The sequence below is a fragment of the Pleurodeles waltl genome, chromosome 3_1 (assembly GCF_031143425.1).
Source record: "Pleurodeles waltl isolate 20211129_DDA chromosome 3_1, aPleWal1.hap1.20221129, whole genome shotgun sequence".
NCBI classification, from domain to species: Eukaryota; Metazoa; Chordata; class Amphibia; order Caudata; family Salamandridae; genus Pleurodeles; species Pleurodeles waltl.
The window spans coordinates 1,931,943,635-1,931,963,693 of NC_090440.1; the positions used below are offsets into that span (position 1 = coordinate 1,931,943,635).

At 49.3% G+C, this 20,059-nt stretch overlaps 1 protein-coding gene across 3 annotated transcripts in view; it reads left to right on the forward strand.

Annotated features, from left to right (window-relative positions):
- Nucleotides 1-20,059, forward strand: part of SUPT6H (SPT6 homolog, histone chaperone and transcription elongation factor) — an 893,672-nt gene that overhangs the window by 420,101 nt on the left and 453,512 nt on the right. The gene's annotated exons all lie outside the window — the stretch shown is intronic.

The following is a 20,059-nucleotide window of genomic DNA, read 5'->3' on the forward strand; positions in this document are numbered from 1 at the left end:
CAGGTCACGGAGGTGTTTCCGCCCTTCTACAAGAAGCCACTTGGGTGTTCGCTCCAAAGGTCAGACTTCAAAGTGAAAGCCACCTTTCAAGGGCAGATGTTTAACACCAGTGGGGAGGGCTGCCTCATTGTTTAGGCAGACAGCCTGGCATGAGGAGCAGAGGGGGGGAAACCATTTGCCAAACCAGTTTCCCTGGGGATGGGCTAGTAAGGTCTGAATGCTGAGAGGGTTTTTGCCATCTTGGAACTGGACAGAATGGTGCACCCGGGATAGCCAGATGCCACGCTCCACAGGAAGTTGTCACCAGGTGGGAGGGAACATGGTAGCCAGTTGTCTGCCAACAGCATCCTGCCCTTAGCGCCTTTTCCAAGCATAAAGTGACCACCACTGGCACCCAAACCTCAGATCTCATCTAAACTGGAAAATCGACTGAAAAATGACTGCACTGGTGGACCAGCAAAGAGAGGCTGCACGTCTGACTGCACTTGCTGCACCTGGTGGCTAGCAAAAAGAGGCACTGCCTGCCATGTCCTGGTCAAGGAGACACCGTCTCCAGAGCCTGGTCAAGGCAAGATACTATAAGGGCCAGCCGACTGATCTTCTTTTCGCAGCTCAGGGACACAACAGCTGAAGAAGCCTCCTGGGTCAGGTTGGTAGCCCAGAGTCTTCAAGCCTCTACCACTGCTGCCGCACAGCACCAATGACCAAAATTTTATGCCAAGAGTTGCACCGGAGTTTGATGAACCCAAAAGTTCTGTCTGAGAGCTACTGGGACCCTCAGAAGGCGAGTTATCGACCCAGGAAAAATTCACCTGTGACCTTGACAGTGGGTGACTGGTAGTCCAGTGGTGATTAGACTTTAGCCAGACCGGCGAGTCCCTCATGGGACATTGACCCTGCAATGTAAGTGCATTACACAATGAGGTCGCACAACCACACCATATAATACACCCCATGTCCTAACAGCAGTAATTTCACAGTAGGATGTTGGTCACAAGCAAGAAAGGGGGAGGAGGTAGCTTTCACCCTGTCATGGGAAACTGCTATTACTGAGTGAAAGGGTTGGCAGTCTCTTTAGCTATAACAAACAGGGGTGTGGAATTCCTGTAGCCAGACACCCAGAACACATTGTTATGGTCAAGAACAGGAAGTCTTATTGTTTATTTTGCCCATGGGACAAGTAAGCCTAACCCGTTGCAGCACAAACCCTTTGGCTGCCAGTTTACAGTAACACATGAAGTATCAGGGAGGGGCCTTGTCTGCATTTAAGGTAATATTTGTGTTACTATGTTAATGCTGTTCGAACTTGTGTTTGTGTTGTTCATTAATGCAGAGCCTTTATTATTAGGGTGAGCCCTCTAAGGAAGTGTTGTAAGCTCAGACAGTGGTTTTAGTACACAAATGTGGACATGTTTGCAAACTTTAACAATATGAGGCGAGGTATCATGATCCTCAAAATATTTGCTGAAGCTGAAAGCAAGATTGCCGATTTTTTGCTTTCAAAACAAAATGTTCACCAAAAAATGCAATAAGGAAAAACAAAAAACGTTTTGCTACATTACTGTCAATTTTTAGGTACAATTTCTTTGAAGCATCATTGTGTAACCAGTTTCATCAAGATTATGGGAAACCTTGAAAATAAACAAACATGTGCAAAGCCATAGGTCTGGCATTGGTGGCCAGCCTTTTGGTTTTGTCAATGTGTGCCTTGTTTTGACATGGTTTTTGTAAAACTTTTTATTGTGGGAGCTGCCGACCCTCACCGTTACAACCAAAATAGACCAAAACAAAAATATTTTTTGGGTTTCAAAAAGCATACATTGCCACAGTAGTTTCTGGCACTAAACAAAACTGTGTGCCAATATGCTACTTGTGAAAGATAAGAATGCTGAGATGGTCTTAAAGAAGGTCACCAAAGTGTACCCATGATATATGTCATTGCATTAGTGTAGATTTACACCTTTCAAGAAATCTCAAGAATTTATGGAAGTCGGCCAGGAAGTCCTTGTAGGAAGTTGGCTCTGTATGTGCTATTTCAAAGTAAGGAATAGCATGCACAGAGTCCAAGGGTTCCCCTTAGAGGTAAAATAGTGGTAAAAATAGATAATACTAATGCTCTATTTTGTGGTAGTGTGGTCGAGCAGTAGGCTTATCCAAGGAGTAGTGTTAAGCATCTGTTGTACATACACATAGACAATAAATGAGGTACACACACTCAGAGACAAATCCAGCCAATAGGTTTTGTTATAGAAAAATATCTTTTCTTAGTTTATTTTAAGAACCACAGGTTCAAATTTAACATGTAATATCTTGTTTGAAAGGTATTGCAGGTAAGTACATTAGGAACTTTGAATCATTTCAATTGCATGTATACTTTTCAAGTTATTCACAAATAGCTACTTTAAAAGTGGACACTTAGTGCAATTTTCACAGTTCCTGGGGGAGGTAAGTTTTTGTTAGTTTTACCAGGTAAGTAAGACACTTACAGGGTTCAGTTCTTGGTCCAAGGTAGCCCACCGTTGGGGGTTCAGAGCAACCCCAAAGTCACCACACCAGCAGCTCAGGGCCGGTCAGGTGCAGAGTTCAAAGTGGTGCCCAAAACGCATAGGCTAGAATGGAGAGAAGGGGGTGCCCCGGTTCCGGTCTGCTTGCAGGTAAGTACCCGCGTCTTCGGAGGGCAGACCAGGGGGGTTTTGTAGGGCACCGGGGGGGACACAAGCCCACACAGAAATTTCACCCTCAGCAGCGCGGGGGCGGCCGGGTGCAGTGTAGAAACAAGCGTCGGGTTTGCAATGTTAGTCTATGAGAGATCAAGGGATCTCTTTAGCGCTGCAGGCAGGCAAGGGGGGGCTTCCTCGGGGAAACCTCCACTTGGGCAAGGGAGAGGGACTCCTGGGGGTCACTTCTGCAGTGAAAGTCCGGTCCTTCAGGTCCTGGGGGCTGCGGGTGCAGGGTCTTTTCCAGGCGTCGGGACTTAGGTTTCAGAGAGTCGCGGTCAGGGGATGCCTCGGGATTCCCTCTGCAGGCGGCGCTGTGGGGGCTCAGGGGGGACAGGTTTTGGTACTCAGTCGGAGAGTAGTCCGGGGGTCCTCCCTGAGGTGTTGGTTCTCCACCAGCCGAGTCGGGGTCGCCGGGTGCAGTGTTGCAAGTCTCATGCTTCTTGCGGGGAGTTGCAGGGTTCTTTAAAGCTGCTTCTTGAAACAAAGTTGCAGTCTTTTTGGAGCAGGTCCGCTGTCCTCTGGAGTTTCTTGTCGTCGTCGAAGCAGGGCAGTCCTCAGAGGATTCAGAGGTCGCTGGTCCCTTTGGAAGGCGTCGCTGGAGCAGAGTTCTTTGGAAGGCAGGAGACAGGCCGGTGAGTTTCTGGAGCCAAGGCAGTTGTTGTCTTCTGGTCTTCCTCTGCAGGGGTTTTCAGCTAGGCAGTCCTTCTTGTTGTTGCAGGAATCTAATTTTCTAGGGTTCAGGGTAGCCCTTAAATACTAAATTTAAGGGCGTGTTTAGGTCTGGGGGGTTAGTAGCCAATGGCTACTAGCCCTGAGGGTGGGTACACCCTCTTTGTGCCTCCTCCCAAGGGGAGGGGGTCACAATCCTAACCCTATTGGGGGAATCCTCCATCTGCAAGATGGAGGATTTCTAAAAGTTAGAGTCACCTCAGCTCAGGACACGTTAGGGGCTGTCCTGACTGGCCAGTGACTCCTCCTTGTTGCTTTCTTTGTTCCCTCCAGCCTTGCCGCCAAAAGTGGGGGCCGTGGCCGGAGGGGGCGGGCAACTCCACTAAGCTGGAGTGCCCTGCTGGGCTGTGACAAAGGGGTGAGCCTTTGAGGCTCACCGCCAGGTGTTACAGCTCCTGCCTGGGGGAGGTGTTAGCATCTCCACCCAGTGCAGGCTTTGTTACTGGCCTCAGAGTGACAAAGGCACTCTCCCCATGGGGCCAGCAACATGTCTCTAGTGTGGCAGGCTGCTGGAACTAGTCAGCCTACACAGACAGTCGGTTAAGTTTCAGGGGGCACCTCTAAGGTGCCCTCTGGGGTGTATTTTGCAATAAAATGTACACTGGCATCAGTGTGCATTTATTGTGCTGAGAAGTTTGATACCAAACTTCTCAGTTTTCAGTGTAGCCATTATGGTGCTGTGGAGTTCGTGCAAAACAGACTCCCAGACCATATACTCTTATGGCTACCCTGCACTTACAATGTCTAAGGTTTTGTTTAGACACTGTAGGGGTACCATGCTCATGCACTGGTACCCTCACCTATGGTATAGTGCACCCTGCCTTAGGGCTGTAAGGCCTGCTAGAGGGGTGGCAGACCTATACTTGCATAGGCAGTGAGAGGCTGGCATGGCACCCTGAGGGGAGTGCCATGTCGACTTACTCGCTTTGTTCTCACTAGCACACACAAGCTGGCAAGCAGTGTGTCTGTGCTGAGTGAGAGGTCTCCAGGGTGGCATAAGACATGCTGCAGCCCGTAGAGACCTTCCTTGGCATCAGGGCCCTTGGTACTAGAAGTACCAGTTACAAGGGACTTACCTGGATGCCAGGGTCTGCCAATTGTGGATACAAAAGTACAGGTTAGGGAAAGAACACTGGTGCTGGGGCCTGGTTAGCAGGCCTCAGCACACTTTCAATTGTAAACATAGCATCAGCAAAGGCAAAAAGTCAGGGGGCAACCATGCCAAGGAGGCATTTCCTTACAGTCATACTCCTAGAAAGTATTTGTGTCCTGCATTTTAGTTTGCGCAAATTTGCATGTGTAGATTTGCTCATGCTCTGTTGAGCATTTACAAGTTCACCCTCCCTCCAACCACTTTTCTTCCAACCCTGCAAGACGTTTTCTTCTGATTTTAGCAGGAGTACTTTTCCAACCTTTCTCAGCATGGGAAAAGATAAGATAAGATAAGATAAGATAAGATAAGAACTGGTGAACGTCCCTAAAACATACAAGTTAGTAGGTTTGCACAAATTCAGAAGGGCACTTCAACCATGTAACTATTGCTTACAGCTACTTCCAGCCTCAGTATTTAAATCTTCAAAAAAAGGGAATAGCTAGTATTAAAACAATACTATAGAATGAACCCTTGCATAATCAGAGAGGCTATTTGTAGGAAGTTGGCTCTGTATGTGCTATTTCAAAGTAAGGAATAGCATGCACAGAGTCCAAGGGTTCCCCTTAGAGGTAAAATAGTGGTAAAAAGAGATAATACTAATGCTCTATTTTGTGGTAGTGTGGTCGAGCAGTAGGCTTATCCAAGGAGTAGTGTTAAGCATTTGTTGTACATACACATAGACAATAAATGAGGTACACACACTCAGAGACAAATCCAGCCAATAGGTTTTTATATAGAAAAATATCTTTTCTTAGTTTATTTTAAGAACCACAGGTTCAAATTCTACATGTAATATCTCATTCGAAAGGTATTGCAGGTAAGTACTTTAGGAACTTCAAATCATCAAAATTGCATGTATACTTTTCAAGTTATTGACAAATAGCTGTTTTAAAAGTGGACACTTAGTGCAATTTTCACAGTTCCTAGGGGAGGTAAGTATTTGTTAGTTTTACCAGGTAAGTAAGACACTTACAGGGTTCAGTTCTTGGTCCAAGGTAGCCCACCGTTGGGGGTTCAGAGCAACCCCAAAGTCACCACACCAGCAGCTCAGGGCCGGTCAGGTGCAGAGTTCAAAGTGGTGCCCAAAACACATAGGCTAGAATGGAGAGAAGGGGGTGCCCCGGTTCCGGTCTGCTTGCAGGTAAGTACCCGCGTCTTCGGAGGGCAGACCAGGGGGGTTTTGTAGGGCACCGGGGGGGACACAAGTCCACACAGAAATTTCACCCTCAGCAGCGCGGGGGCGGCCGGGTGCAGTGTAGAAACAAGCGTCGGGTTTGTAATGGAAGTCAATGGGAGATCTAGGGATCTCTTCAGCGCTGCAGGCAGGCAAGGGGGGGGTTCCTCGGGGAAACCTCCACTTGGGCAAGGGAGAGGGACTCCTGGGGGTCACTCCTCCAGTGAAAGTCCGGTCCTTCAGGTCCTGGGGGCTGCGGGTGCAGGGTCTCTCCCAGGTGTCGGGACTTAGGATTCAAAGAGTCGCGGTCAGGGGAAGCCTCGGGATTCCCTCTGCAGGCGGCGCTGTGGGGGCTCAGGGGGGACAGGTTTTTGTACTCACAGTCTTAGAGTAGTCCTGGGGTCCCTCCTGAGGTGTTGGATCGCCACCAGCCGAGTCGGGGTCGCCGGGTGCAGTGTTGCAAGTCTCACGCCTTTTGCGGGGAGCTTGCAGGGTTCTTTAAAGCTGCTGGAAACAAAGTTACAGCCTTTCTTGGAGCAGGTCCGCTGTCCTCGGGAGTTTCTTGTCTTTTCGAAGCAGGGGCAGTCCTCAGAGGATGTCGAGGTCGCTGGTCCCTTTGGAAGGCGTCGCTGGAGCAGGATCTTTGGAAGGCAGGAGACAGGCCGGTGAGTTTCTGGAGCCAAGGCAGTAGTCGTCTTCTGGTCTTCCTCTGCAGGGATTTTCAGCTAGGCAGTCCTTCTTCTTGTAGTTGCAGGAATCTAATTTTCTAGGGTTCAGGGTAGCCCTTAAATACTAAATTTAAGGGCGTGTTTAGGTCTGGGGGGTTAGTAGCCAATGGCTACTAGCCCTGAGGGTGGGTACACCCTCTTTGTGCCTCCTCCCAAGGGGAGGGGGTCACAATCCTAACCCTATTGGGGGAATCCTCCATCTGCAAGATGGAGGATTTCTAAAAGTCAGAGTCACCTCAGCTCAGGACACCTTAGGGGCTGTCCTGACTGGCCAGTGACTCCTCCTTGTTGCTTTCTTTGTTCCCTCCAGCCTTGCCGCCAAAAGTGGGGGCCGTGGCCGGAGGGGGCGGGCAACTCCACTAAGCTGGAGTGCCCTGCTGGGCTGTGACAAAGGGGTGAGCCTTTGAGGCTCACCGCCAGGTGTCACAGCTCCTGCCTGGGGGAGGTGTTAGCATCTCCACCCAGTGCAGGCTTTGTTACTGGCCTCAGAGTGACAAAGGCACTCTCCCCATGGGGCCAGCAACATGTCTCTGGTGTGGCAGGCTGCTGGAACTAGTCAGCCTACACAGACAGTCGGTTAAGTTTCAGGGGGCACCTCTAAGGTGCCCTCTGTGGTGTATTTTACAATAAAATGTACACTGGCATCAGTGTGCATTTATTGTGCTGAGAAGTTTGATACCAAACTTCCCAGTTTTCAGTGTAGCCATTATGGTGCTGTGGAGTTCGTGTTTGACAGACTCCCAGACCATATACTCTTATGGCTACCCTGCACTTACAATGTCTAAGGTTTTGTTTAGACACTGTAGGGGTACCATGCTCATGCACTGGTACCCTCACCTATGGTATAGTGCACCCTGCCTTAGGGCTGTAAGGCCTGCTAGAGGGGTGTCTTACCTATACTGCATAGGCAGTGAGAGGCTGGCATGGCACCCTGAGGGGAGTGCCATGTCGACTTACTCGTTTTGTCCTCACTAGCACACACAAACTGGCAAGCAGTGTGTCTGTGCTGAGTGAGAGGTCTCCAGGGTGGCATAAGACATGCTGCATCCCTTAGAGACCTTCCTTGGCATCAGGGCCCTTGGTACTAGAAGTACCAGTTACAAGGGACTTATCTGGATGCCAGGGTCTGCCAATTGTGGATACAAAAGTACAGGTTAGGGAAAGAACACTGGTGCTGGGGCCTGGTTAGCAGGCCTCAGCACACTTTCAATTGTAAACATAGCATCAGCAAAGGCAAAAAGTCAGGGGGCAACCATGCCAAGGAGGCATTTCCTTACACAACCCCCCCCCCAAACGAAAGAGGATGAGACTAACCTTTCCCAAGAGAGTCTTCATTTTCTAAGTGGAAGAACCTGGAAAGGCCATCTGCATTGGCATGGGCAGTCCCAGGTCTGTGTTCCACTATAAAGTCCATTCCCTGTAGGGAGATGGACCACCTCAACAGTTTAGGATTTTCACCTTTCATTTGCATCAGCCATTTGAGAGGTCTGTGGTCAGTTTGAACTAGGAAGTGAGTCCCAAAGAGGTATGGTCTCAGCTTCTTCAGGGACCAAACCACAGCAAAGGCCTCCCTCTCAATGGCACTCCAACGCTGCTCCCTGGGGAGTAACCTCCTGCTAATGAAAGCAACAGGCTGGTCAAGGCCATCATCATTTGTTTGGGACAAAACTGCCCCTATCCCATGTTCAGAGGCATCAGTCTGCACAATGAACTGCTTAGAATAATCTGGAGCTTTGAGAACTGGTGCTGAGCACATTGCTTGTTTCAGGGTGTCAAAGGCCTGTTGGCAGTCCACAGTCCAGTTCACTTTCTTGGGCATTTTCTTGGAGGTGAGCTCAGTGAGGGCTGTCACAATGGATCCATATCCCTTCACAAACCTCCTGTAGTACCCAGTCAAGCCAAGGAATGCCCTGACTTGAGTCTGGGTTTTTGGAGCTACCCAGTCCAGAATGGTCTGGATCTTGGGTTGGAGTGGCTGAACTTGGCCTCCACCTACAAGGTGGCCCAAGTAAACCACAGTTCCCTGCCCTATCTGGCATTTGGATGCCTTGATAGAGAGGCCTGCAGATTGCAGAGCCTTCAAAACCTTCTTCAGGTGGACCAGGTGATCCTGCCAGGTGGAGCTAAAGACAGCAATATCATCAAGATAAGCTGTGCTAAAGGACTCCAAGCCAGCAAGGACTTGATTCACCAACCTTTGGAAGGTGGCAGGGGCATTCTTTAAACCAAAGGGCATAACAGTAAACTGATAATGCCCATCAGGTGTGGAGAATGCTGTCTTTTCTTTTGCTCCAGGTGCCATTTTTATTTGCCAGTACCCTGCTGTCAAGTCAAAGGTACTTAGAAATTTGGCAGCACCTAACTTATCAATGAGCTCATCAGCTCTTGGAATTGGATGGGCATCTGTCTTGGTGACAGAGTTGAGCCCTCTGTAGTCCACACAAAACCTCATCTCTTTCTTTCCATCTTTGGTGTGAGGTTTGGGGACTAAGACCACTGGGCTAGCCCAGGGGCTGTCAGAGCGCTCAATCACTCCCAATTCCAGCATCTTGTGGACTTCCATCTTGATGCTTTCCTTAACATGGTCAGACTGTCTGAAGATTTTGTTCTTGACAGGCATGCTGTCTCCTGTGTCCACATCATGGGTACACAGGTGTGTCTGACCAGGGGTTAGGGAGAAAAGCTCAGGAAACTGTTGTAGGACTCTCCTACAATCAGCCTGCTGTTGGCCAGAGAGGGTGTCTGAGTAGATCACTCCATCTACTGTGCCATCTTTTGGGTCTGATGACAGAAGATCAGGGAGAGGTTCACTCTCTGCCTCCTGATCCTCATCTGTTACCATTAACAGATTCACATCAGCCCTGTCATGGAAGAGCTTAAGGCGGTTCACATGGATCACCCTCTTGGGGCTCCTGCTTGTGCCCAGGTCCACCAGGTAGGTGACCTGACTCTTCCTCTCTAGCACTGGGTAAGGGCCACTCCATTTGTCCTGGAGTGCCCTGGGAGCCACAGGCTCCAGAACCCAGACTTTCTGCCCTGGTTGGAACTCAACCAGTGCAGCCTTTTGGTCATACCAAAACTTCTGGAGTTGTTGGCTGGCCTCAAGGTTTTTGGTTGCCTTTTCCATGTACTCTGCCATTCTAGAGCGAAGGCCAAGTACATAGTCCACTATGTCCTGTTTAGGCTCATGGAGAGGTCTCTCCCAGCCTTCTTTAACAAGGGCAAGTGGTCCCCTTACAGGATGACCAAACAGAAGTTCAAAGGGTGAGAACCCTACTCCCTTCTGTGGTACCTCCCTGTAAGCGAAAAGCAGACATGGCAGGAGGACATCCCATCTCCTTTTGAGTTTTTCTGGGAGCCCCATGATCATGCCCTTTAATGTCTTGTTGAATCTCTCAACTAAGCCATTAGTTTGTGGATGGTAAGGTGTAGTGAATTTATAAGTCACTCCACACTCATTCCACATGTGCTTTAGGTATGCTGACATGAAGTTGGTACCTCTGTCAGACACCACCTCCTTAGGGAAACCCACTCTGGTAAAGATACCAATGAGGGCCTTGGCTACTGCAGGGGCAGTAGTCGACCTAAGGGGAATAGCTTCAGGATACCTGGTAGCATGATCCACTACTACCAGGATATACATATTTCCTGAGGCTGTGGGAGGTTCCAGTGGACCAACTATGTCCACACCCACTCTTTCAAAGGGCACCCCCACCACAGGAAGTGGAATGAGGGGGGCCTTTGGATGCCCACCTGTCTTACCACTGGCTTGACAGGTGGGGCAGGAGAGGCAAAACTCCTTAACCATGTTGGACATATTGGGCCAGTAGAAGTGGTTGACTAACCTCTCCCACGTCTTGGTTTGTCCCAAATGTCCAGCAAGGGGAATGTCATGGGCCAATGTTAGGATGAACTCTCTGAACAGCTGAGGCACTACCACTCTCCTAGTGGCACCAGGTTTGGGGTCTCTGGCCTCAGTGTACAGGAGCCCATCCTCCCAATAGACCCTATGTGTTCCATTTTTCTTGCCTTTGGACTCTTCAGCAGCTTGCTGCCTAAGGCCTTCAAGAGAGGGACAGGTTTCTTGTCCCTTACACAGCTCTTCCCTTGAGGGTCCCCCTGGGCCTAAGAGCTCAACCTGATAAGGTTCAAGCTCCAAAGGCTCAGTTCCCTCAGAGGGCAGAACTTCTTCCTGAGAAGAGAGGTTCCCTTTCTTTTGCTGTGTTGCAGTTGGTTTCCCAACTGACTTTCCTGTTCTCTTGGTAGGCTGGGCCATTTTTCCAGACTCCAGCTCTACTTCTTCACCCTGTGCCTTGCATTGTGCTCTTGTTTTCACACACACCAGTTCAGGGATACCCAGCATTGCTGCATGGGTTTTTAGCTCTACCTCAGCCCATGCTGAGGACTCCAGGTCATTTCCAAGCAGACAGTCCACTGGGATATTTGAGGAGACCACCACCTGCTTCAGGCCATTGACCCCTCCCCATTCTAAAGTAACCATTGCCATGGGATGTACTTTTCTCTGATTGTCAGCGTTGGTGACTGTGTAAGTTTTTCCAGTCAGGTATTGGCCAGGGGAAACCAGTTTCTCTGTCACCATGGTGACACTGGCACCTGTATCCCTCAGGCCCTCTATTCTAGTCCCATTAATTAAGAGTTGCTGTCTGTATTTTTGCATGTTAGGCGGCCAGACAGCTAGTGTGGCTAAATCCACCCCACCCTCAGAAACTAGAGTAGCTTCAGTGTGGACCCTGATTTGCTCTGGGCACACTGTTGATCCCACTTGGAGACTAGCCATACCAGTGTTACCTGGATGGGAGTTTGGAGTGGAACCTTTCTTGGGACAGGCCTTGTCTCCAGTTTGGTGTCCATGCTGTTTACAGCTATGACACCAGGCCTTTTTGGGATCAAAGTTTTTACCCTTGTACCCATTGTTTTGTGAAGAGGCTCTGGGCCCACCCTCCTGTGCAGGTTTTTGGGGGCCTGTAGAAGACTCTTTACTATTTTTAGTTTTGGTTGTCTCATCACCCTTCTGCTGGGGAGTCTTTGTGACCCCTTTCTTTTGGTCACCCCCTGTTGAAGTCTTGGACACCCTTGTCTTGACCCAATGGTCCGCCTTCTTTCCCAATTCTTGGGGAGAAATTGGTCCTAGGTCTACCAGATGCTGATGCAGTTTATCATTGAAACAATTACTTAACAGGTGTTCTTTCACAAATAAATTGTACAGCCCATCATAATTACTTACACCACTGCCTTGAATCCAACCATCTAGTGTTTTCACTGAGTAGTCAACAAAGTCAACCCAGGTCTGGCTCGAGGATTTTTGAGCCCCCCTGAACCTAATCCTGTACTCCTCAGTGGAGAATCCAAAGCCCTCAATCAGGGTACCCTTCATGAGGTCATAAGATTCTGCATCTTGTCCAGAGAGTGTGAGGAGTCTATCCCTACACTTTCCTGTGAACATTTCCCAAAGGAGAGCACCCCAGTGAGATCTGTTCACTTTTCTGGTTACACAAGCCCTCTCAAAAGCTGTGAACCATTTGGTGATGTCATCACCATCTTCATATTTAGTTACAATCCCTTTAGGGATTTTCAACATGTCAGGAGAATCTCTGACCCTATTTATGTTGCTGCCACCATTGATGGGTCCTAGGCCCATCTCTTGTCTTTCCCTCTCTATGGCTAGGATCTGCCTTTCCAAAGCCAATCTTTTGGCCATCCTGGCTAACTGGATGTCCTCTTCACTGGAGTTATCCTCAGTGATTTCAGAGTTGTTGGTTCCTCCTGTGAGGGAACCAGCATCTCTGACTATTATTTGTGGAGTCAGGGCTTGAGAAGCCCTGCTCTCCCTAAGTAGGACTGGAGGGGGGGAATTTCCCTCCAAGTCACTATCTTCATCCTCTGAGTTGCCATCCTCAGAGGGGTTGGCCTTTTCAAACTCTGCCAAAAGCTCCTGGAGCTGTACTTTGGTAGGTTTGGGGCCCATTGCTATTTTCTTTAGTTTACAGAGTGACCTTAGCTCTCTCATCTGTAGATGGAGGTAAGGTGTGGTGTCGAGTTCCACCACATTCACATCTGTGCTAGACATTATGCTTCTAAAAGTTGGAATACTTTTTAAGAAACTAAAACTGGTTCTAGAATCTAATTCAAACTTTTACAAACTTTTAAACTCTAAAAGAAATGCTAAACAGGATCTAACACAAGGCCCTAGCAGGTCTTTTAAGAATTTAGCAAACTTTTCAAATTGCAAAAATCAATTTCTAATGACAATTTTGGAATTTGTCGTGTGATCAGGTATTGGCTGAGTAGTCCAGCAAATGCAAAGTCTTGTACCCCACCGCTGATCCACCAATGTAGGAAGTTGGCTCTGTATGTGCTATTTCAAAGTAAGGAATAGCATGCACAGAGTCCAAGGGTTCCCCTTAGAGGTAAAATAGTGGTAAAAAGAGATAATACTAATGCTCTATTTTGTGGTAGTGTGGTCGAGCAGTAGGCTTATCCAAGGAGTAGTGTTAAGCATTTGTTGTACATACACATAGACAATAAATGAGGTACACACACTCAGAGACAAATCCAGCCAATAGGTTTTTATATAGAAAAATATCTTTTCTTAGTTTATTTTAAGAACCACAGGTTCAAATTCTACATGTAATATCTCATTCGAAAGGTATTGCAGGTAAGTACTTTAGGAACTTCAAATCATCAAAATTGCATGTATACTTTTCAAGTTATTGACAAATAGCTGTTTTAAAAGTGGACACTTAGTGCAATTTTCACAGTTCCTAGGGGAGGTAAGTATTTGTTAGTTTTACCAGGTAAGTAAGACACTTACAGGGTTCAGTTCTTGGTCCAAGGTAGCCCACCGTTGGGGGTTCAGAGCAACCCCAAAGTCACCACACCAGCAGCTCAGGGCCGGTCAGGTGCAGAGTTCAAAGTGGTGCCCAAAACACATAGGCTAGAATGGAGAGAAGGGGGTGCCCCGGTTCCGGTCTGCTTGCAGGTAAGTACCCGCGTCTTCGGAGGGCAGACCAGGGGGGTTTTGTAGGGCACCGGGGGGGACACAAGTCCACACAGAAATTTCACCCTCAGCAGCGCGGGGGCGGCCGGGTGCAGTGTAGAAACAAGCGTCGGGTTTGTAATGGAAGTCAATGGGAGATCTAGGGATCTCTTCAGCGCTGCAGGCAGGCAAGGGGGGGGTTCCTCGGGGAAACCTCCACTTGGGCAAGGGAGAGGGACTCCTGGGGGTCACTCCTCCAGTGAAAGTCCGGTCCTTCAGGTCCTGGGGGCTGCGGGTGCAGGGTCTCTCCCAGGTGTCGGGACTTAGGATTCAAAGAGTCGCGGTCAGGGGAAGCCTCGGGATTCCCTCTGCAGGCGGCGCTGTGGGGGCTCAGGGGGGACAGGTTTTTGTACTCACAGTCTTAGAGTAGTCCTGGGGTCCCTCCTGAGGTGTTGGATCGCCACCAGCCGAGTCGGGGTCGCCGGGTGCAGTGTTGCAAGTCTCACGCCTTTTGCGGGGAGCTTGCAGGGTTCTTTAAAGCTGCTGGAAACAAAGTTACAGCCTTTCTTGGAGCAGGTCCGCTGTCCTCGGGAGTTTCTTGTCTTTTCGAAGCAGGGGCAGTCCTCAGAGGATGTCGAGGTCGCTGGTCCCTTTGGAAGGCGTCGCTGGAGCAGGATCTTTGGAAGGCAGGAGACAGGCCGGTGAGTTTCTGGAGCCAAGGCAGTAGTCGTCTTCTGGTCTTCCTCTGCAGGGGTTTTCAGCTAGGCAGTCCTTCTTCTTGTAGTTGCAGGAATCTAATTTTCTAGGGTTCAGGGTAGCCCTTAAATACTAAATTTAAGGGCGTGTTTAGGTCTGGGGGGTTAGTAGCCAATGGCTACTAGCCCTGAGGGTGGGTACACCCTCTTTGTGCCTCCTCCCAAGGGGAGGGGGTCACAATCCTAACCCTATTGGGGGAATCCTCCATCTGCAAGATGGAGGATTTCTAAAAGTCAGAGTCACCTCAGCTCAGGACACCTTAGGGGCTGTCCTGACTGGCCAGTGACTCCTCCTTGTTGCTTTCTTTGTTCCCTCCAGCCTTGCCGCCAAAAGTGGGGGCCGTGGCCGGAGGGGGCGGGCAACTCCACTAAGCTGGAGTGCCCTGCTGGGCTGTGACAAAGGGGTGAGCCTTTGAGGCTCACCGCCAGGTGTCACAGCTCCTGCCTGGGGGAGGTGTTAGCATCTCCACCCAGTGCAGGCTTTGTTACTGGCCTCAGAGTGACAAAGGCACTCTCCCCATGGGGCCAGCAACATGTCTCTGGTGTGGCAGGCTGCTGGAACTAGTCAGCCTACACAGACAGTCGGTTAAGTTTCAGGGGGCACCTCTAAGGTGCCCTCTGTGGTGTATTTTACAATAAAATGTACACTGGCATCAGTGTGCATTTATTGTGCTGAGAAGTTTGATACCAAACTTCCCAGTTTTCAGTGTAGCCATTATGGTGCTGTGGAGTTCGTGTTTGACAGACTCCCAGACCATATACTCTTATGGCTACCCTGCACTTACAATGTCTAAGGTTTTGTTTAGACACTGTAGGGGTACCATGCTCATGCACTGGTACCCTCACCTATGGTATAGTGCACCCTGCCTTAGGGCTGTAAGGCCTGCTAGAGGGGTGTCTTACCTATACTGCATAGGCAGTGAGAGGCTGGCATGGCACCCTGAGGGGAGTGCCATGTCGACTTACTCGTTTTGTCCTCACTAGCACACACAAACTGGCAAGCAGTGTGTCTGTGCTGAGTGAGAGGTCTCCAGGGTGGCATAAGACATGCTGCATCCCTTAGAGACCTTCCTTGGCATCAGGGCCCTTGGTACTAGAAGTACCAGTTACAAGGGACTTATCTGGATGCCAGGGTCTGCCAATTGTGGATACAAAAGTACAGGTTAGGGAAAGAACACTGGTGCTGGGGCCTGGTTAGCAGGCCTCAGCACACTTTCAATTGTAAACATAGCATCAGCAAAGGCAAAAAGTCAGGGGGCAACCATGCCAAGGAGGCATTTCCTTACACAACCCCCCCCCAAACGAAAGAGGATGAGACTAACCTTTCCCAAGAGAGTCTTCATTTTCTAAGTGGAAGAACCTGGAAAGGCCATCTGCATTGGCATGGGCAGTCCCAGGTCTGTGTTCCACTATAAAGTCCATTCCCTGTAGGGAGATGGACCACCTCAACAGTTTAGGATTTTCACCTTTCATTTGCATCAGCCATTTGAGAGGTCTGTGGTCAGTTTGAACTAGGAAGTGAGTCCCAAAGAGGTATGGTCTCAGCTTCTTCAGGGACCAAACCACAGCAAAGGCCTCCCTCTCAATGGCACTCCAACGCTGCTCCCTGGGGAGTAACCTCCTGCTAATGAAAGCAACAGGCTGGTCAAGGCCATCATCATTTGTTTGGGACAAAACTGCCCCTATCCCATGTTCAGAGGCATCAGTCTGCACAATGAACTGCTTAGAATAATCTGGAGCTTTGAGAACTGGTGCTGAGCACATTGCTTGTTTCAGGGTGTCAAAGGCCTGTTGGCAGTCCACAGTCCAGTTCACTTTCTTGGGCATTTTCTTGGAGGTGAGCTCAGTGAGGGCTGTCACAATGGATCCATATCCCTTCACAAACCTCCTGTAGTACCCAGTCAAGCCAAGGAATGCCCTGACTTGAGTCTGGGTTTTTGGAGCTACCCAGTCCAGAATGGTCTGGATCTTGGGTTGGAGTGGCTGAACTTGGCCTCCACCTACAAGGTGGCCCAAGTAAACCACAGTTCCCTGCCCTATCTGGCATTTGGATGCCTTGATAGAGAGGCCTGCAGATTGCAGAGCCTTCAAAACCTTCTTCAGGTGGACCAGGTGATCCTGCCAGGTGGAGCTAAAGACAGCAATATCATCAAGATAAGCTGTGCTAAAGGACTCCAAGCCAGCAAGGACTTGATTCACCAACCTTTGGAAGGTGGCAGGGGCATTCTTTAAACCAAAGGGCATAACAGTAAACTGATAATGCCCATCAGGTGTGGAGAATGCTGTCTTTTCTTTTGCTCCAGGTGCCATTTTTATTTGCCAGTACCCTGCTGTCAAGTCAAAGGTACTTAGAAATTTGGCAGCACCTAACTTATCAATGAGCTCATCAGCTCTTGGAATTGGATGGGCATCTGTCTTGGTGACAGAGTTGAGCCCTCTGTAGTCCACACAAAACCTCATCTCTTTCTTTCCATCTTTGGTGTGAGGTTTGGGGACTAAGACCACTGGGCTAGCCCAGGGGCTGTCAGAGCGCTCAATCACTCCCAATTCCAGCATCTTGTGGACTTCCATCTTGATGCTTTCCTTAACATGGTCAGACTGTCTGAAGATTTTGTTCTTGACAGGCATGCTGTCTCCTGTGTCCACATCATGGGTACACAGGTGTGTCTGACCAGGGGTTAGGGAGAAAAGCTCAGGAAACTGTTGTAGGACTCTCCTACAATCAGCCTGCTGTTGGCCAGAGAGGGTGTCTGAGTAGATCACTCCATCTACTGTGCCATCTTTTGGGTCTGATGACAGAAGATCAGGGAGAGGTTCACTCTCTGCCTCCTGATCCTCATCTGTTACCATTAACAGATTCACATCAGCCCTGTCATGGAAGAGCTTAAGGCGGTTCACATGGATCACCCTCTTGGGGCTCCTGCTTGTGCCCAGGTCCACCAGGTAGGTGACCTGACTCTTCCTCTCTAGCACTGGGTAAGGGCCACTCCATTTGTCCTGGAGTGCCCTGGGAGCCACAGGCTCCAGAACCCAGACTTTCTGCCCTGGTTGGAACTCAACCAGTGCAGCCTTTTGGTCATACCAAAACTTCTGGAGTTGTTGGCTGGCCTCAAGGTTTTTGGTTGCCTTTTCCATGTACTCTGCCATTCTAGAGCGAAGGCCAAGTACATAGTCCACTATGTCCTGTTTAGGCTCATGGAGAGGTCTCTCCCAGCCTTCTTTAACAAGGGCAAGTGGTCCCCTTACAGGATGACCAAACAGAAGTTCAAAGGGTGAGAACCCTACTCCCTTCTGTGGTACCTCCCTGTAAGCGAAAAGCAGACATGGCAGGAGGACATCCCATCTCCTTTTGAGTTTTTCTGGGAGCCCCATGATCATGCCCTTTAATGTCTTGTTGAATCTCTCAACTAAGCCATTAGTTTGTGGATGGTAAGGTGTAGTGAATTTATAAGTCACTCCACACTCATTCCACATGTGCTTTAGGTATGCTGACATGAAGTTGGTACCTCTGTCAGACACCACCTCCTTAGGGAAACCCACTCTGGTAAAGATACCAATGAGGGCCTTGGCTACTGCAGGGGCAGTAGTCGACCTAAGGGGAATAGCTTCAGGATACCTGGTAGCATGATCCACTACTACCAGGATATACATATTTCCTGAGGCTGTGGGAGGTTCCAGTGGACCAACTATGTCCACACCCACTCTTTCAAAGGGCACCCCCACCACAGGAAGTGGAATGAGGGGGGCCTTTGGATGCCCACCTGTCTTACCACTGGCTTGACAGGTGGGGCAGGAGAGGCAAAACTCCTTAACCATGTTGGACATATTGGGCCAGTAGAAGTGGTTGACTAACCTCTCCCACGTCTTGGTTTGTCCCAAATGTCCAGCAAGGGGAATGTCATGGGCCAATGTTAGGATGAACTCTCTGAACAGCTGAGGCACTACCACTCTCCTAGTGGCACCAGGTTTGGGGTCTCTGGCCTCAGTGTACAGGAGCCCATCCTCCCAATAGACCCTATGTGTTCCATTTTTCTTGCCTTTGGACTCTTCAGCAGCTTGCTGCCTAAGGCCTTCAAGAGAGGGACAGGTTTCTTGTCCCTTACACAGCTCTTCCCTTGAGGGTCCCCCTGGGCCTAAGAGCTCAACCTGATAAGGTTCAAGCTCCAAAGGCTCAGTTCCCTCAGAGGGCAGAACTTCTTCCTGAGAAGAGAGGTTCCCTTTCTTTTGCTGTGTTGCAGTTGGTTTCCCAACTGACTTTCCTGTTCTCTTGGTAGGCTGGGCCATTTTTCCAGACTCCAGCTCTACTTCTTCACCCTGTGCCTTGCATTGTGCTCTTGTTTTCACACACACCAGTTCAGGGATACCCAGCATTGCTGCATGGGTTTTTAGCTCTACCTCAGCCCATGCTGAGGACTCCAGGTCATTTCCAAGCAGACAGTCCACTGGGATATTTGAGGAGACCACCACCTGCTTCAGGCCATTGACCCCTCCCCATTCTAAAGTAACCATTGCCATGGGATGTACTTTTCTCTGATTGTCAGCGTTGGTGACTGTGTAAGTTTTTCCAGTCAGGTATTGGCCAGGGGAAACCAGTTTCTCTGTCACCATGGTGACACTGGCACCTGTATCCCTCAGGCCCTCTATTCTAGTCCCATTAATTAAGAGTTGCTGTCTGTATTTTTGCATGTTAGGCGGCCAGACAGCTAGTGTGGCTAAATCCACCCCACCCTCAGAAACTAGAGTAGCTTCAGTGTGGACCCTGATTTGCTCTGGGCACACTGTTGATCCCACTTGGAGACTAGCCATACCAGTGTTACCTGGATGGGAGTTTGGAGTGGAACCTTTCTTGGGACAGGCCTTGTCTCCAGTTTGGTGTCCATGCTGTTTACAGCTATGACACCAGGCCTTTTTGGGATCAAAGTTTTTACCCTTGTACCCATTGTTTTGTGAAGAGGCTCTGGGCCCACCCTCCTGTGCAGGTTTTTGGGGGCCTGTAGAAGACTCTTTACTATTTTTAGTTTTGGTTGTCTCATCACCCTTCTGCTGGGGAGTCTTTGTGACCCCTTTCTTTTGGTCACCCCCTGTTGAAGTCTTGGACACCCTTGTCTTGACCCAATGGTCCGCCTTCTTTCCCAATTCTTGGGGAGAAATTGGTCCTAGGTCTACCAGATGCTGATGCAGTTTATCATTGAAACAATTACTTAACAGGTGTTCTTTCACAAATAAATTGTACAGCCCATCATAATTACTTACACCACTGCCTTGAATCCAACCATCTAGTGTTTTCACTGAGTAGTCAACAAAGTCAACCCAGGTCTGGCTCGAGGATTTTTGAGCCCCCCTGAACCTAATCCTGTACTCCTCAGTGGAGAATCCAAAGCCCTCAATCAGGGTACCCTTCATGAGGTCATAAGATTCTGCATCTTGTCCAGAGAGTGTGAGGAGTCTATCCCTACACTTTCCTGTGAACATTTCCCAAAGGAGAGCACCCCAGTGAGATCTGTTCACTTTTCTGGTTACACAAGCCCTCTCAAAAGCTGTGAACCATTTGGTGATGTCATCACCATCTTCATATTTAGTTACAATCCCTTTAGGGATTTTCAACATGTCAGGAGAATCTCTGACCCTATTTATGTTGCTGCCACCATTGATGGGTCCTAGGCCCATCTCTTGTCTTTCCCTCTCTATGGCTAGGATCTGCCTTTCCAAAGCCAATCTTTTGGCCATCCTGGCTAACTGGATGTCCTCTTCACTGGAGTTATCCTCAGTGATTTCAGAGTTGTTGGTTCCTCCTGTGAGGGAA